Consider the following 13,789-nt stretch of genomic DNA (forward strand, 5'->3'; position numbering starts at 1 on the left):
CTGTTTCGATAATTATTACTTTTGGTTCTGTGTAAGCATGAATGCCTAAACGATTGTAAACACCTTCCCCACATACGTGGAGTGGTAGCATCACTTCAGAACAAACATATCATTATTACAGTTGAATACTGTTTAATCACTTAATTTGGATATGGACTGGGGAGATATCATTCTTTGCCTGAAGATTTTTTGAAATAGTTTGGAAATAACCCAGAAAAGTCTTGGAAGTGCCTTTGGTTCAACAGTAGTGCAGCAGACCAGCAAGAGTACAAAATTAATTAAACTGGCTGGGATCTTCCCTTTATTTTCATTTAAATGTTCGCGAGTCATTGTGAGTTTTTGCGAACTTTTCCTGTAGATTGATTAGATACCCGTTTTTTCAGCTTTTACACAAAGGAAGATAGAACTAGGGCAACTTCCTCCTTTTCCTTTCTTCTATGGCCTTTTATTCAATTTTTCTCTTTTCAGAAAGCGAGTAATGGCGCTATAACCATAAGCCATATAGGGCTAAGACAAGAGTTAGTGCTCATGTCCCAACCACGCGAGGAAACTGGAGCATCATTTAACTTTTTAGATTAGATGCTTCCAACGACCAATTAAAGGGTGATACGGTCAAAATTTGGTCAAGGGAAAACGCGTGTAAATCGGTGAAATCGTTTATTTAAAAAATCAAATTAAATTTCTTTTTCAAGTTCAATTAGTATAAAATTCAGGAAAAATATTCAGTTAGGTTTCCGCTTTTCCAAATCCGAATTGCCGGGCCTTACGCTTGACCCCTGCCATCAGATTTTGTACAGCCACCTTGTCCACCTTCTTCGCCGCAGAAAGCCAGTTTGCCTTGAACTGCTGCTCGCCCTTAGCAGTTTTTTTGGTCTTCTTTAGGTTCCGCTTGACAATAGCCCAGTATTTCTCAATTGGGCGGAGCTCTGGCGTGTTGGGAGGGTTCTTGTACTTGGGAACCACCTGCACGTTGTTGGCGGCGTACCACTCCATGGCCTTTTTACCGTAATGGCAAGATGCCAAATCCGGCCAAAACAGTACGGAACAACCGTATTTCTTCAGGAAAGGCAGCAGACGTTTATTCAAACACTCTTTCACGTAAATTTCTTGGTTGACAGTCCCGGAAGCTATGAAAATGCTGCTTTTCAAGCCACAGGTACAGATGGCTTGCCAAACCAGATATTTCTTTGCGAACTTTGACAGTTTCATGTGCTTGAAAACATCTGCTACCTTTCCCCTTCCTTTTGCCGTATAAAACTCCTGTCCCGGAAGCTGCTTGTAGTCGGCTTTGACGTAGGTTTCGTCGTCCATTACCACGCAGTCAAACTTCGTCAGCATCGTGGTGTACAGCCTCCGGGATCGCGCTTTGGCTGTCGTATTTTGTTTATCATCGCGATTTGGAGTCACTACCTTCTTGTAAGTCGATAGTCCGGCTCGTTTTTTGGCTCGATGCACGGTTGTAGACGATACACCCAGCTTATTTGCGGCATCTCGGAGAGAGAGGTTAGGGTTTCGCTTGAAACTAACGGCAACTCTCTTTGTCGTCTCAGCGGCTTCCGGTTTTCGATTTCCCCCCGATCCAGACTTCCTGGCTGTCGACAAACGTTCCCCAAACACTTTAATTACATTTGTAACGGTTGATTTGGCAACTTTTAGCGATTTTGCCAACTTTGCGTGCGAGTAGCTCGGATTTTCGCGATGCGCGAGCAAAATTTTGATACGCTGCTCTTCTTGCTTGGACGGCATTTTGACAACTGAAGAGTGAATTCCAAAATCAAAATAGGAGCAACATTCTACACACAGACACCTTCAAAATGAGGGGTGTTCAGGTTTTTTAAATGCAAAATTGAAAGAAATACGTCAAGTTGATGTTGACCAAATTTTGACCGTATCACCCTTTATTTATAACAACGGAACGTACGGTACGAGATGTCCACGTTTCATCCATTTATTGGAATCTGAAGTATCGTGTTTAAATCTTTGATTTAAACAGGCCCGATGTTTCTGAATCATCTTGCCCCTTAAATACTGAAAAAGGATGGAGGGTATCATTTTCCAGGATGCTTTCATGAACTGGCTGTGTTGGTGTTAGATTAGATTAGATTAGATATCGATGCCTATTAAAATCTAGAGCGAATACCCCTCACGATCCCTCTCCAAATGGAGAATTTGGTAAAGATAGATGATCAATCCGATTCGTACCTTCCTCAAAGTTGTCCTTGCTCGCTTTCTACTCTCTATATACATTTTTCGCACTGCCGTACTCTAACGGAACTACCAACTCTATACTCTCATCTCCCCATATATCGTACAAAAATTACCACTTTAAGTCTGTTATTTGAAGCTTAGCATCTTCAACTTTGATTTCTTAACGGCGCCGGTGGTGTAGTGGTAAGCGTGATTACCTCTCACACCAGCAGGCCTGGGTTCAATCCCAGTCGGCGCCGCCGGGATGTTCTGAGGCATAACATCTCTGATCACGCCTTCCTTCGGATGGGAAGTAAAGCCGTTGGTCCCCGGTTCATGGGATGGGTCGATAGGTAGGGTCCAGGTGTGGGAGCTGCCTTCCTGGCACGTCGGTAGCATTGGTGCTCAGCACGGAAAACAAGATCGACGGAAAAAACAAACCAAAGGAAAAAAAACTTTGATTTCTTAATGTTTTAGCTAATAATCTAGCTCAGATATAAAATAAGCTACTGTGGGTTTAAATTCAATTAACTTAAGTAATGTTTAGGGGCTGTTCTTATGAAGGGGAGGATTGACAATTATCCACGGCCCATACAAATTTTAAAAATTTTGTATGGACAATTGTCTACGCAGGGGGAGGTGGGTCACGAATCTAAAAAAAACTGTCTACGTAGTTTATGAACAGCCCCTTACAGGGAAATGCTGGCTATTATTTTATCTAACGATGTATTACAATACATATATCTACCCAAGTAACAATTCAAGCTGAACAGTAAGAACAGAAGCTGATTATTGGTTGATTTAAGGTGCACAAAGCTTATTAACAACAGACTGAATATATAGTTGATTAGTAGTGTGTGAAGCTAATTGTATCCCCATAATTCAACCTCAATAAGCTAGCTGATCTAAAGATTGAACAAGCCTTATTTTAGCTTAACACTACTCCACAAATCAGCAATGCACTACAAATATTTTGATAGACTGATTTGTTAAATGTAGTCAGTGTCACTCGTTGCATTTCCGGCATTTTAGTTCTTCTAAATTCACTGCCTACCTTGCTAATTCCAAACAGTAGCAGCAGTAGAGACAAGGTAGAGGAGCTTTTTAGGAATCTCAAGCTGTTGCAGCAGTAGGGACAAGAAAGAGGAGCTTTTTAGGAATAGCTACAGGTAGAAGTGGGCTGCGACGACTTCGGAAGCATTAACATTTGTAATCCTGTGTTTTGACTGCTATATTTCACTAAATTTTCAGACAGAATTCCAAAAATATAACTCAATTGTGGCACTAAAACAGCTTCTACATGACGATCGAAATAAATCACGCACTTGTATTCACATTGTGTTAACTACACTTAAAAACTAGAGGAATGTTTTACTGTCACCAGTTGTTGTTTACAATTCTGCATTGCTGTATAATACACTTCCGGATGCTGTTATTCAACTTAAATTTGACGTGTTTCAAGTCAATGATCATACCTTTTGCCACACATATGTTTAAGTGGTCCAGTAGGTATGATTGATGCCTGTGAATCAGCAACTGCCGGTTCGAATCCCGAAATGCAAAGGTAATTTTTAGACTTATAATAACAATTTAAATATGTCAATCTAATTAGTTAGTCAGCACCTTGTTGCAGTCCCATAAAAATATATGAAGCGGTCTTCAATTATTTTTTCTAAATAAAACTAGAAGGCTGAAAAAGGGTTGGAAAATACTGTTATTTAATGCCTTAAAAAGCTTATAATTTATGTAACTGTTAAGCTTTTGGCTGATTAAAATCACCATATTTAGATGTTTAAATGCTGAACAAAGGTTAACGTGGTCTATGTACAACAATTATTCAAACTAAGGCTGAATTAATATCAAATTGCTACCTGGGTACCATGTAAAATATACAGGAAAAACTTTAATGTTCAATAATAATGATTATTATCTATGGGGATAACGCCTGAAGGTATGCAACGTTACATATAAAACAGCTGCTGCGTATATTTTTCATCTGTGATTGACCGGTTCAATAAAATAAATAAAATAACTCTAGACTAACATTTGAAAAGAGCAAAATCGAGGGGGACGACTCTATCTACGATGCCGGAAATATTGTGTTTTGCTGTGGCTAGCTGCGCGTACGCTGAGTAGATAGAAAGAAGATTTATCACGATTTTGAAGATTTCCTGCAAAAAGATGATGCGCGATGCAAGTAGATGCGAGTAATGAAAGAAAATTTTTTGAAGATTTATTCGCTAGTGTGAGATTTTTTGAGCATCTAGAATTGAGATTTAGATGTGTCACCCCCCCTCGGGCAATATTCCAAAATCCCCATATAGAGAAATTTAGATAATTCTATTTCACGACTTCCCATTTTATGGATGATTTTAGTAGCTTGACATATAATGGGCCTAATTACAGGTGTCACTACACGGTGATAAGCAAGTGATACTCAGAATAAGAGCCGTGATTACCGTATAAATCAAATGGGAATCACTTCACCGTGACGACAAGTGACAACTTTTCACCGTGAAGTGACATCCGTAATAAGCCCCAATATCATTACAGTGTTCACTTGCCAATTGACAGAAGCAGTCCACTCTCGATGTGTATCACGCGATAGTCTGTTTACTCGGCAGCAACCATTGTGTGGTCCTCCTCATTGATGGTCCTCGGTTGATGCGTCGTCGACTTTGGAAAGCAACCATTTCGTGCTGAGTTTGCGTCCATTGCTGCAATGGAAGCGCTCTGCTTCCCGCTGGCGATACTGCCATACAATGAAACCACTGGAAGCGGATCCTATTCTGTTAGATGAGGCTTATTGGATAGCGGAAGATAAAGGGTTTATTGTGTTGTGCCTTTTAACTCTAGTGTTACGATGTTTTGTACAGTGAACAAGAATCCTCGTCTCTGTAAAGTTAATTCGATTGAGCCTTATTAAATAAATCAATATAAACAAACACTATAAGGGACAGCCCAATGGAGTTGTACGCAATGGTGACGTAGGACTACATGGTCTTATATAATAAATCTTATTTGTTAACTGCAGCAGGAGTTTGTGTTTTGTGTAGGAATAGGAATTTGAGCGGGGTTCTCTCTGTTTACACTCTTTAGTATGACGCACTTGACATAGATGGCCCACAGCGACTCAAGAAGAGCTACTGATTCCGATCAATAGCTGTGCGGCTTCTTCCTCCTTCTATGGATGGTCATGTGGGCTGCAGCTCGCAGCTTGCAGGTAGCCTTTCGTTGTGTACTTGAGAACACCACCACTCATCACGTGGTGATTGAATAAACACCGTTTGGTGAGACTGGATAGTATTCAACTTTGAAATCTGTGTTAGGGAAATTGCTTTTCGCAGGCAATCAGTGATAATTTTCAAAGCAACAGTTGCACATTCGTGTAATTTTCAATAGTGACATTCAAAAAAAATATAAAGTCTTAAATTTAACAGATTTGTAGAAATATATCTGATTGATTGGTGATAAAATTATTGAAATTCCAGGGGCAGCTGAGTTATTAACGTTCAAAATCTTTCACTTTTTGTTACATTTTCCATTTTCGGTTTTCACAAAGTGTTCCCCCATATAGAAATCATAGACGTAGCCCTACATCAAAAAAATACCTGACTTATTGAGACACATTGGCCACTCCAGGTGGCGTTCCGGGATCCGGGTTCCTACGGGTTCAGAAAGCGCCTCAATGCTGTATTTTAAATTATCAATACAAGCTTACGATGATACGATCCACCGTCCATAAATCATTATCGGGATGGCTGACTTGCACTGCCACTTCCAATTCTTAGGGAGTAAATCTCGGACACAATTGCAACTTCAAGCATAAAATTTGCTTCTCTATATTTGCTGCGTCGCAGCATATGTTATTGTACGTTTTCCGATAGCCGATATTTATACTCAGAAAAATGCGAAGGGCATCAGACCAAAGGCAATATCAAAAATGGTATGAACCGAAATTCCACTCATTGCGCGAAATTCCTTTATTATTTCCAAAACAGGAGAGTGAGTTACAGTAAGGCTGGAAAATCCAATAATCTCTCAGCATGCTCTCTGTTCATTTATGCTACGCTCAGGGTTGCCTTGCCACATTTTCAAATTTTTCCGCATTGTACAGATTTTCTTTATCATTTTTTGACCAAGAATCTGCATATACGGATTAACACCTTTTTAGCTAAAATACCAGATTATACAGATTTTTCGGAAATCAAAATAATTTTCCGAGTTGATTAGAAATATATTACTTACATGATTTAACTTTTCATGTGTTATTCTTGAATGTACACATGGTCCAAGATGGAGGTGGCACAGTAGTCACGGTCCAAGATGTATTAGTACAGGTGCCACAGAAGGAAAAGTGCTGTTTTCTTTTACTAAAACGAACTGTGACGGTTGCATATGGCAAGTTTTGCTATAATCAAGTCTCCTCGTGTCTATTCGCGAAATTCACATGAAAAATTGATCACTTGCGTAGGAAAACAAATTGGTAAGGCATTTGTGACCAGAATACACCTTCCGATCGTATGAAACGGATCCAAATCTGTCCAAATCCACCCGTAAATTTTGTTGTCAAATGTCCAAAGTTTGAATCTTGGTAGCTCCAGTTAAATAAGACTTTTTTCGAAAAGTTTTGATATTCACTTTAAAGTATTATCTTATATAGCTCAATCATGAGTTCCTAAGTAATTAATCGAAGAACCGAAACTAAATTATGTGTTACCATAATTTCTTTGTCCGTTTTCTCCAGCAGATGCCTTAAGTGTCTGAAATATGAATCAGAACGGTAATTTGCAATTCTTATTAATCTTATGAATTGGCAATATACGCTCTAAAAAGTGAAATATGAAATGGTTTAATTTATGTTAACCCACATTTTCTGCACAAAAACATATTTCTATTAAATTTTAGGTCATTAGTTGATACAGATTTTTAACACAGATTTTTTGTCTCGTGATTCAGATATTCTTATGTCCTCCCGAAAAAAAATACAGATTTAAAGGTGGCAACCCTGACTACGCTATTTCACATTGAATTCCGTTACCACGGTGAAAACTCCAGCTACACAATCTCCACCTAACTACATTACTACCGTTGATTACGGTTGAAGTTTTATCTGGTATTCTTGTTTCTAGATTCCGTGATACCTGGTTTTGGTAATAAATATACCATTTGCGGTCAGTATTCTTACTAACAAAGATCAGGCAGAGATAGGAATACCGGCCCAAACTCCATCCGCAAACAACGGTGCCTCTCTGTAGCTACAAGAACATTGCCGCCACCACATGAGCGCAAAACCAGGCACCCAACGAGCCAAGAGAAACCTAGAGAGGGAGAGCCACTAACATCGAAATCGAAAGTATGCTTCTAGTCTCTAGAGCAGATAAGAAGCAGCAAGCAGCGGCTATGAGCATCCCGAGCGAGCTCACCTCGCTGAGTTTTGCGCAAGTCTCGGTCAAGGCAGGACGTCGTCGTCGTTTTTGTTGAAATCAATTTCGCACCTCTTCTCAAGTACACAAGCGCCGCGTCATCGCCACCACAGTTGTTTTTTTATTATTGGCGGTGCTTGTCGCGAATAAAGTTGCAAATTTATTAAGCGTTTGAGGGAGGAGAAGAGCTAGCACTTTCAGAGTTTCTAGAATCTCATAATTTAGGTGAGTTGGACCACGTGCTCAAGTAAAGGTGACACTTAAGGGGTTCATGTATTATTCATTGCGAGATGATCCTGTTGTAATAATCAGATGCTCTACTGACGCTGCTTTGCTTTTCGGTATGTGGTGAGACATGTGAAGAGCAGTTTGATTGCTCCCAGTATTGTGCGAAAGAAGTTTATTGTTTGTGTGCCCGTTGCAGACATCGAGAGAGCAGAATAAAAGAATAGAAACCAACGGCATACATTCACTGTATGCCAGAAACAGAAACAGAAACAGATTAATCGGATTTTGATGTGCGTGTCCGTTTCGAATGGAAGAGATTAGTGTGTGACCGAGTAAAAGCAAGGAAGAAGCAAATATATAGGTACCCAAACACTAACCAAGGGGGGGGGGGCCGGAAAGTATGTGTTTAATCGATAATCTCCGCCGATAATCTCGTATAAATATTTATTGAGAGAAGATGTGCCGTCGTACACAATGTTGCATCAAAGTGTCAGTTGAAATCGTTGAAATTGGTTTCGTGTATTCGATGGTGCTGGTGATCATATGGATGGAAGAAAAACTGATGCATTCGCTCTATAGTCGAGCACCACGTGCTACCCATGGGTGTTCGCTGTCAAGGCTAAGCGGTGCAGGGTTGCAACTTTCGAGGAAAACCGCGATATTGCATATTACATCAAATCTAGACCAACCATTGAAATAGGCGGAACAACCAAACGTAATCAATGACTTTAAACGCAAATCCCTCGAGAATCAAAGCACATCCAAGCAATCTAACACCATCATCTGATACAGCAAATTTCCTTTATCGCATGGCATTGTTAGTTTACGTGGGAGTGTTTAGATTCTCGAGAATTTTGTGTCTAAAGCCATTGTTTACGTTTGGTTGTTCCGCCGATTTCAATAATTGGTCTAGAAATGTGCAAAAAGCGAAGGCCAACTGGTTTGCAGCTGCTGGTAGGAAGCTGGCAGCACTGCAGATGCAGCTGCACTGTTGTATCCGAGTATGCTGAACCATTTCTGTATACATATCTCGCTTCCATCGGATGCCTTTTTTGGGGTTAAGGTCGCAATGTAGTGGAAAAGATGGAGCAGACAAAGTGAGCTTGAAGGAAAATGATGCACTCTTGAAAGGGTGCTTAGGAGTTTCAGCGATTTATCATTTCCTACTGCTGGAGGGATTATGGATCCGGTTTGTGTTGACGCAGAACAGGAAAGTGGCGATTTTGTTGATTGTCTCTTCTCTTTGGCGTTGCATCCAATGTTGTGTGCCAAGCGAAGAGGATGGATGTATATGTGTTAAGGTCAAACCGATGCATTAGTTTTTATCAGCTCAAAAGGAGATAACAAAGTTTTTGATGAACATATATACACAGGGGAAAGTGGGGCAATATCTACAGTTTTGACCAGAAAGTAATTCTTTCTATTATCTTACAGAAGCATGTTGGCCTATAGGTCGATTATAGAAACTTGTTATGTATGATAAAAATTAAAAATATAACATCAAATTTAAAACAATTATTTCTACTTAAGGGGCAAGATGGTCATGGGGCAAAAAGAGCACCAGTATAATTGAAAGCATCAATAGCATTTCTGTCGAATCCCGTTTGGCAGTTTTTTTTTTCAAGGTTCAACTGAATTAGATAGCATTTATAGAAGTTTCATGAAATTTTAGTTGAAGGTTGAATTTTCTTGAACGTTTATTGTGGTTTATTCCTAAATCATAATCATACACTCTTAGAAATTATCGCCGACTTCGGTAATTTTTACCGAAATCTGAACAGCTGAACTTTTCGGTAAAATTTATGCAATTCAATGCAATTGCTTTTCAGCTACTTTGAAACTAAATCTCCATTAAAATGACAAGATTTGATCATTTAAACAAGGTTGAACATGTTTTGATATTATTTTCAAATTCAATAGCCTTTAAAATGAAGGTCAAAGTTTTACCGAACGTTCAACTATTCTGATTTCGGTCAAATTTACCGAACACGGAAACAAAATCTTACTGTGTAAGTTAATGCAAGACCTGTGCCCTGTCGGTTCCATGGTGGGGGCTGTCTGCCCCAGGTGTAACCTTTAGAGGGATGAAACCCAAGAGGTAAATGTGGTTAAAATTTTAAATTTCGTATTGACTTAAAATTTTATAACAAAAATTACGAAAGTAGCTTATCTGACTTCTCGCATGTATATTCTAATCCATTATAGACGAATGTGGACGTCATAGTGGAATGCCTTTATAAATAGAGAGAGAGAAAGATTAGTAATTTCCATTTAAATCTACTATCTTATTTGCTTATCGTTGACAGATACGCGTGTTTCGTCTACAATGTGCAGACTTCTTCAGTTTCTTGTATCAATACTCGACTCATTAGTACAAGACTCTGAAGAAGTCTGCACATTGTAGACGAAATACGTGTATCTGTCAAGGATAAGCAAATAAGGTATTATTTTTTCTGAATTACACCATCGATCACAAAATTCGTCAACTTCTCTCGGAAGTTTCATGTGATTTCCTCTCGAAGTTTCAAAGATCTTTTCCCGGAAGAACATTTGAACATCAAAATCATTCCAGCGATATCCTAATTGCTGATTTGAGAAAATTAACATACCGCTTTTACACCCTTTTAGTATGTGATACTTCACAAGGGTGGTTCATTTGTTTTTCATTAGAGTGGTCCTTTTAATATAAAATAATTCAAAATACAAGTAAACATCCCACAGAGAAAAAAATCTAAATTTTAACTGTCGCGTAAAATCTTCTCTCGTTTAATTTTGAGCTAAAGTTGGCATAAACATCGGAATTGCTTACAAACTTGTATGCATTATTGCATATTTATGAGATATTGCCCTTTGATTTACGTGAAATAACGTGTAAAACTACGCTAAATCTAGAGTTAATAATGTGTGCGCTATGTATCGCAGAAATTTTCATGAATTTTTCGTACGGTGCTGAAAGTCTCTGAAAAAAATCAAAAATTTCCCCTATAAATAATGTCCAATTGAGCCAAAATTTTGCATAAGGTTTTTTTTTTTCAAGGCGGTTAGCATTTTGTATAGGTCCATCGATGAAATTCGATGATCATATTTTCCCATCATTCACTGGCATCATATATAGGTAATTATATTAAAAATATGATTCCATTCAATCCATAATCAATATGATTCTATTCGTCCACAATCGAGGGGCACAAGAATAAAAGTCAAATTATTGGTATGTCACTGTTGTCATCAAATAAAATAATATGCTGAAATGAAAACATTTAAAAAAAATTTAAATTTCCATTCGGTTTACCCCTCGTGAAGATAAACAAATACATTGATAGCTTTTTTGACCACAGAGGCGCTTTCATCGTAAAAAATTTGGTTCGCCTGCTAAGCAAAAGAATGGATCATATTGTTAACATAGTATATTTGTTGCCACCCTAATGTTGACAGATGATGTTAAGACCATTTGTAATATTTAATATATTACTAGAAATATTCATTTATATTTGTTTTGCGAACGTTATCTCAAAAAGATTATTAGTCCTCGTTTTATATTCACATAGCACTAATAAAATAGCAACTAGAAACATAGAACTATATTAGTTTGTTAGAAACATTAATGATCCAAATAGCCCTAGGGGATAAACTACCCCTTCCCGATGTCTTAATTTATTAAAATCATTGATCTTCATGATTCTTGACATATTATCAACCACCAGTGTTGCAGCAAATGTTCCATGCCCTAGAATTTAGAAAACTATTTGAACCAAAAGATTTTGCAAGTTTCTCAAGCGTTCAGAATTTTAAAACTATACTGAGGTACAGGACCATAGAATGGACTGACATTTTTGAATAAAATCCTGAGTGTTTTGAGATTAAAGCGTAGTTGCTTTTGCAAACAATTACTTCAATCACCTCCCTAAGCTCAGTCGGTTAAGGCGCAGCTACAAAGCAAGACCATGCTGGAGGTGGCTAGGGGGTTTGATTCCCGGTCCGGTCTAGGAATTTTTCGTGTTGGAAAATTTCTCGACTTCCGTATGATCAAAGAAGAATACTAAGATGAAACAGTCGAAAGAATTTTTTTTAAATTTTAGTGTCCTCTTTCACGGTCCCTTTCATCCAATGAATACCCCCCGTATGCAAAGTGTTTTTGTGCATATGTTGCCCCCTCGGTAGAGTTAAAATTTTGCGCTTTTTTATCGATATCAGATATATCCCATTGTTTAATTACTCGATTAACAACTAATCTTTTTTTTGTTTGCTGTATTGTGAACTTTCCAACAATGAGAGTGCAGAACATGTTTGAAATGATGATGTTCTGGATAAGTTAATGCTTATATCGGCATAGTATAACCAATTACAAATATTTTACTTTTACAAATATTTAACTTTTACTAGCACACTAATTTGAGAGCACGCAATACCTAAGTAGCCATCAAGCCCGCTAATCGCCTTTTTTGCAATATAAAGCTGATATACGGCTGATAAATGGAAAGTATGGAAGCCCTATATTAACCTTATATTCCACAAAGGGCGATTATCGGGATTTGTGGATACTTGGGTAAGCTAATATGCGATAAGCAATTGCGCTTGTAATGCGAAGAAGAATAAGAAGAAGAAGAAGATTTAAATCGCTAGTTTCTCGCGAATAAAGGTCACCAACAAGCAACACCAACAGGATCATTTCCCCTTCATAATTTTCTTGTTGGTACTTACAAATGAGCTTTTATGCGGTAGAAATTGACGGTTGACGTTATTAAACGGAACTGGAAGATTGCCCAGCTTAAATTTATCACCGTTGATTTGGTTAATCAGTAAGAAATAAGATTCTGGACCTTGAACAAATATCAAGACCCAGGACTGGACTAGATTTTCAGCATGAATCACCTTTAAGAAAATTTTGAAGAATAACAATTTTAAGCTTAACAAGTGCTGTTTCAAACGACTTTAATACAGCCTTTGTTTGAATAATTGTTGTACATTGACCACGTTAACCTTTGTTCAGCTTTTAAACGCCTAAATCTGGTGATTTTAATCAGCCGAAAGCTTAACAATAATATAAATACTAAGATTATTTTCCAACCCTTGTTCAGCCATTTAGTTTATTTTTTTTTTAAATCATGGAAGACCACTTCATATTTTATATTTTTATGAGACTGCTGTACCAAAGAGGTAACTTTAAGACCAGAAGGTCCCGAAGAAACGTGCTCAACTTTTTGGCTCAACTCTGATACTATCTTCGGTCCCAAGCTAATCGATGCATCACTCGAAACATATGAAAATCCACGAACCCCTCATTTTATCTGTCAAACTTTCATAGCAAATCAAAACAAACATTGTGTAGTACTAGAATTTCTAATAGAATGGGGTAGGTAAATCGATTTGCTTGGGACCAATAGGTTAGTCAAGTAGTGAGCCAATTTAAAATCGTTAGTTTCCACCGGTTGGCTGTACCTTATTGCTGACTAATTGGATTCACATATTTATAGTGTATAGTGTATGTCTAAAAATTACCGTTGCATTTCGGGCTTCGAACCGGCACAGCAGCTGTTTCACAGGCACCAATCATACCTACTGGACCACTTAAGCATATATGTGGAAAAAGGCATGATCATTAACTTGAAGCACGTCAAATTTAAGTTGAATAATAGCATCCGGAAGAGTATTATACAGCAATGCTAATGTTAATACTTCCAAAGTTATCGCAGTCCACTTCTACCTGTAGATATTCCTAAAATCTGATCTTCCTTGTCTCTACTGCTGGCGCTGCTTGGGAAAGGTAGGCAGTGAGTTTAGAAGAACTAAAATATCGGAAATTCATATTTGTTGAGCATTGGTGATTTTTGAAGTTTAAATAAGTCTTGCGCCTTAAATCAACCAATAATAAGCTTCTTTTCTTACTGTTCAGCTTGAATTGTTACTTGGGGAGTACAGTTCTGTGGAAAATTCCATGTCAATTGTGA

General features: G+C 38.1%; 1 protein-coding gene across 4 annotated transcripts in view; it reads left to right on the top strand.

Moving 5' to 3' along the window:
• LOC135708155 (trifunctional nucleotide phosphoesterase protein YfkN) overlaps positions 1-13,789 on the top strand; it is a 107,220-nt gene that overhangs the window by 68,551 nt on the left and 24,880 nt on the right. Inside the window, exon 1 of one of the 4 annotated variants that reach the window (XM_065230150.1) lies at positions 7,635-7,838. The exons of 2 other annotated variants lie outside the window; for them this stretch is intronic. The gene's annotated coding sequence lies outside the window, so the exon portion shown is untranslated. Of the gene's footprint in view, positions 1-7,634; positions 7,839-7,894; positions 8,203-13,789 lie in introns of those variants that run through there. One more of the 4 variants, XM_065230152.1, reaches the window with a different exon arrangement.

The sequence above is a fragment of the Ochlerotatus camptorhynchus genome, unplaced genomic scaffold (assembly GCF_037179485.1).
Source record: "Ochlerotatus camptorhynchus isolate MF236.1 unplaced genomic scaffold, CSIRO-AGI_Acam_v1.1 ptg000328l, whole genome shotgun sequence".
NCBI classification, from domain to species: Eukaryota; Metazoa; Arthropoda; class Insecta; order Diptera; family Culicidae; genus Ochlerotatus; species Ochlerotatus camptorhynchus.